Below are 6,000 nucleotides of genomic sequence, written 5' to 3'. Positions count from 1 at the left end.
GAGGGACAAATGTTTATTTCATAAAGCAAGAGGGAACAACTCATTTTTCCCTCCACTTCTTTTCCCTCCATTTCCCATTCAACCTATCAATTAAACCCAACACCGACTAAGTTGGTTTGGTTTTGATTTTGACCAAAAAGTGAACCAAACAGAGCCGTGAACACCCCTAGGACAACCATTGTTTAGGCCATCGTTTAAGCTTTAACTATAGGATTTGTAAATTATTTAAAGCTTAGCCAATACTTAAAAATGAGCAGTGCCAGTTTATCTTCTTCTCCTTCTCATTTCCTTTGCACATTACCCATTTCTCTTCTTTTATGTCCTTTTCTTCATCTTAATATTCACGCGCTCATTATGAGGTGAATATCACTTTTTGTGTTATCTCAGCATCATGTGTTAAATTGGTACACATTTGTGAAGGCTGGAGTGCCTAACCGGAACAAGCCTCAATTGGAATGTTCAAGTGGAATTTCTAGACAAATTCGGAGACCTATGTATTATTACGCCTTCTTCCTTCAAAAAGAACTTCAAACACTATTACAGGTCTTCACAACATCATGCTCATGTTTTGTAAGTTTTCATTTGTTTATTTCATCGAGTACTATTTCTTGTACCTAAAATAAGAAATGGCCCTAATCATATCTTCTTGTTTAAAAACAGCTTGATGATCTTGTTCTTTATTTTGCAGATTGTTTAAATAATTAACGGTTGAGGTTCAAATATGCTATCGAACTATCGAAAATGACTCATTTATACCACTCATCAATAGTTTGGCTCATTTATGCCATCGAACTATCTTAAATGGTTCATTTATGCCACTCATCAATAGTTTGACTCATTTATGTCATCGCCCGTTACCAAAATGACTCATTCATGCAATTTTTCATTAACGCCTATTGCGGTATAATATCTTTATATTATTTGATATTATTTGGTAGCATATTTGTAAGGAGTAATTACCATATATTAGTTAGTTTCCTTGTTTCACTAATTATCATATATTAGTTAGTTTCCTTGTTTCACTAGGATCTTAGTTTCCTTGTTTCACTAGGGTTCAAGATTGTATCCTATATATATTCTCTCTTGGTAAATGAATGGAATAAGTCAAGATTGTGTAGTTTCTACATGGTATCAGGCCACACATTTTTTTTCTTCTCTTCATCGTAAATTTCCATGGCCGGTGACGTCGTACCTCCTCCACCACCACCCAAAATTGAGTCTAATTCTCCTTATTTTCTCGGTCCTCAAGACCGACCCGGGGACTATATCACACCTACTCGTTTCAAGGGCGCATCAAATAACGCTGTCGTCGGTCAGCACTTTACTTCTGATCAATGGAAGGCTATTACGGGATTTTTTGGTAATGCTACAATTCCCAAAAATCGCTTGAATGGTAAGTTTGATGTTTTTTCTTGGATTATTGACACTGGTGCTACTCATTATGTTACCGGTGAGAAATCTTGGTTGTTTGATGTCCATACTGTTGATTGTCCTATTGGTTTGCCTAATGGTGAAAAGGTGCTTGCTTCTTTGGAAGGTTCTGTTCGACTGTCAGATAAAATCACCTTACATCATGTCCTTTATGTGCCTTATTTACGTTGCAACTTACTCTCCGTCCCCCAACTTACTGATAATTTACATACTATTGTCTCTTTTAATGTGCTATTCATGACCCACTGAAGGAGCTGATTGAAACGGGAGTTAGGAGGGACGGACTATACTATTTTAGCAAACCGGATGGACTATACTATTTTAGCAAACCGGACGTGGTACAACATGTGTCTACTGTCGTGGCAACGTCCGCATTGGAATTATGGCATCGACGATTGGGGCATCCTTCCGAGAGAGTAGTTAAGTTGCTTCCTCATGTCAGTAGTGATAAGAGTAGTTTAACAAAGGATTGTGAAGTGTGTTTACGTGCTAAGCATCCTAGAGACAAATTTCCTTTAAGTGATAATAATGCATCTAGAATATTTGAGAAAATACATTGTGATTTGTGGGGCCCATATCGCCATGTTTCGTCGTGTGGAGCTCGTTATTTTTTAACAATTGTTGATGATTTTTCCCAAGCTGTTTGGATTTACTTGTTGGTTGATAAAACAGAAGCGTTTCCGATGTTTATGGCTTTTGTTGCTATGGTTGATCGATAATTTAATCAAACAATTAAAGTTGTACAAAGTGATAATGGTATAGAATTTAATTGTTTGATCGATTATTTTTCCGCCACTGGTATTTTGTTTCAAACCTCTTGTGTGGGTACTCCGCAACAGAATGGGAGGGTAGAGAGGAAACATAAACATGTGTTGAATGTTGCGAGGGCTCTCAGATTTCAGGCCAATTTGCCTATTTTTTTCTGGGGTGAATATGTTCTTGCTGCACCTCATCTCATAAATCGTACCCCCACACCCAAATTGAAAAATAAAACACTTTTTGAAATTTTATTCAATAAACCTCATTCTTTTGATGCTATTCGTACTTTTGGGTGTTGTTCTTTGCTCATAATAAAAAAACTCAGGGTGACAAATTTGCTAGGCGGAGCAGAAAGTGTTTGTTTGTGGGATATCCATTTGGTAAGAAGGGGTGGCGGTTGTTTGATCTTGATACGAAGGAATTTTTTATCTCTCGTGATGTAAAGTTTGTGGAGGATGTGTTTCCTTTTGCTTGTCCGGAAGATGTTAATATTTCGTCTAGTTTTTTTGATAAGGGTGCTGAAGTTGATCATGATTTTATGGTGTACGGGGATGAATTAGGGGGTGAAGTTGATAGTTCGGAGGCTGCCGAGAAGCAACCGCAAACCACTGCCCAACCAGCGTCTGCTGGCAGCCAGGCCGAGCTGCAGCCAGCGGCCACGGTCCAGCCCGTTGGGAACCCAGCACCAGCTGGCAGCGAGGCTGAGCGGCTGCCAACAGCCACTGCACAGCCCGCTAGGAACCCAGCGCCTGTTGGCAGCGAGGCTGAGCGGCTGAGCGGCTGCCAACAGCCACTGCACAGCCCGCTGGGAACCCAGCGCCCGCTGGCAGCGAGGGGGGGCAGCAACACCATACCCCAGTCAAGAATGTGGAAGGTGGCTTGGGGCGTGGTTTTCGGGAGAAATTTCACTCTGTTGTGCTTCGTGATTATGTGACACACTCAGTTTTTGCTAATAGTCCGTCCCCTACAACTCCTGTTAACAATCAATCCTCAGGTACTCCCTATCCTTTGGCACACTATATTAATTGTGACAATTTTTCTGTAAATTATCGTAAGTTTCTTGCAGCTATTATTTCAGGTAAGGATCCTAAGACCTTCAAAGAAGCCATGAAACACAAAGGTTGGAGACATTCAATGAAAGAAGAGATACGTGCATTGGAAGACAATGGTACATGGACTTTTGAACATCTTTCTCCGGGTAAGAAAGCACTTGGTAATCAGTGGATGTACAAGACCAAGTTTTTGTCAAATGGAGATGTGGAATGGCTCAAATCGCGTTTGGTTGTGTTGGGAAATCATCAACAAGCGGGGATTAACTACAATGAAACTTTTGCTCCGGTCGCCAAGATGATTACTATTTGAGCCTTCCTAGCCATTGCAGCATCCAAAAATTGGGAACTTCACCAAATGGATGTTTACATGGTGACCTTGATGAGGAGGTGTATATGAAGCTCCCTCCCAGGTTTGAAAGTCCAGATCCTACGTTGGTGTGTCGTTTGCAAATCGTTGTATGGGTTGAAACAGGCCCCTAGATGTTGATTTGCAAAATTGGTGACAGCTTTGAAAGGATACGGTTTCCTTCAATCTTATTCTGATTATTCTCTTTTTACATTTACTAGAGGGAATATTCATATTAATATCTTGGTTTATGTTGATGATCTTATTATTTCTGGGAATGATTCCGCTGCACTTGCAACTTTCAAAGCCTATTTGAGTGATTGTTTCAAAATGAAAGACCTTGGGTCTCTTAAATATTTTTTGGGTATTGAAGTAGCTCGTAGTTCATCAGGGTTGTTTTTGTGTCAACGCAAGTACTCTTGATATTTTCTCTGAAGCAGGATTGTTAGGTGCAAAGCCAAGTAGGTTTCCTATTGAGCAAAATCATAAACTTGGCCTTGCAAATGGAGATTTGTTGTCGGATCCGGAGGTCTACCGTAGATTAGTCGGGCGTTTGATTTATTTGGGGGTAACTTGACCGGACTTGGCATATTCTGTTCATAGTTTGTCTCAATTCATGCAAGAACCCCGGATTAAACATTGGGAAGCGGTCTTACGAGTGGTCCGTTATTTGAAAGGCACACCAGGACAGGGTATTTTGTTACGTGCCGACAGTGAGTTGACTTTGCAGGGATGGTGTGATTCTGATTGGGCGGCTTGTTCGCTTACTCGTCGTTCGTTGACAGGTTGGCTAGTATTTCTAGGTCCATCTCCCATCTCTTGGAAGACAAAGAAGCAGCACACAGTTTCTAGATCTTCTGCAGAGGTTGAATATAGGTCCATGGTTGCGGTCATTTGTGAGTTGAAGTGGCTGAGAGGTCTGTTGTTGAGTTTAGGTATACAACATCCCAAGGTGATCAAATTGTTTTGTGATAATCAGTCCGCTTTGCACATCGCAAAAAATCCGATTTTCCATGAACGAACAAAGCACATTGAGGTAGATTGTCACTTTGTTCGTGATGCAATTAATGAAGGTTTGATTTCTCCGTCACACGTTTCAACATCTTCACAATTGGCAGACATTTTTACCAAAACTCTCGGCAAAACTTAGTTTGACTTCTTGCTTTCCAAGTTGGGCATTTTTTATTCCCATGCTCCAACTTTAAGGGGGGGGGGGGGGGTATTGCGGTATAATATCTTTATATTATTTGGTAGCATATTTGTAGGGAGATAATTACCATATATTAGTTAGTTTCCTTGTTTCACTAGGATCTTAGTTTCCTTGTTTCACTAGGGTTCAAGATTGTATCATATATATATTCTCTCTTGGTGAATGAATGAAATAAGTCAAGATTGTATAGTTTCTACAACGCCGGTTTTATAATACCAGATATGGCACGTGACTTCCAATTAGAGGTCTACGTCATTTAATTAAACCAGCCCAATTTTAAATCTCATATTAATAAAAAATCCGACTCATACACCTCACCCACACACAATCATAATCTAGTTGGAGGCCACGTGCATATTTGGTATTGTAAAATCGGCGTTAATGAAAAATGACATGGATGAGTCATTTTAGTAACGGGCGATGACATAAATGAGTCAAACTATTAATGAGTGACATAAATGAGTCATTTCTGATAGTTTAATGGCATAAATGAGCCATTTTTTATCAGTGGCATAAATGAACCATTTCTGATAGTTCGATAACACATGTGAGCCTTTTCCGAATAATTAATCCAATTTGAATTGCACGTCACCATAGTCAGAACTTGTTGGATCTTGTAGACGTTGCACTCTTATTCCCCTGAATGATTTAGGCAAATGGTTAGATGGAATATTAGCAGCACGTGCAACATGTGCATAGCTTTGAGGAAAGATTCTTTGAAAAAAAAAATCCACGGAGTCGGGGGCAATTTGCCGATTGCTCTTATTCCGGGTGGTCTTTAATTTTTTCCCATCAAATTATTGGTCTTTAATTTTTATCCTTCGTATAAAATTTTAGGGTTTTGAATTTGAAACATCGCTTAATAAAAAATTAAAAGAAAAAATCGGAAGGTAGAGTTTGAGATTCGCAAGACAGAGTTTGACCGCAAACTCTTCTTATCAGGCAGAGTTTCAAACTTTAGCTTATCAGGCAGAGTTTGACTGCAAACTCTACTTAAGGCAGAATTTTGTCGTCAAGCATAAGACAGAACTCTACCTTAAGGTAGAGGTTTGCATTAAGACAATTTTTTTTTTACTCAGCTGAAATTTTGCAAAACTCTACCTTAAGGCCTAACTTTTTCCCGAATACTCCTAATTTTGCTACGAAACTCTATCTTGCGATTTTTACTAAGCCGGGATTCGAACCCCAAACCTTGAGATACT

Source organism: Lycium barbarum, chromosome 9 (assembly GCF_019175385.1).
Source record: "Lycium barbarum isolate Lr01 chromosome 9, ASM1917538v2, whole genome shotgun sequence".
Classification (NCBI taxonomy): domain Eukaryota; kingdom Viridiplantae; phylum Streptophyta; class Magnoliopsida; order Solanales; family Solanaceae; genus Lycium; species Lycium barbarum.
Note: the sequence above shows the minus strand (reverse complement) of the source record.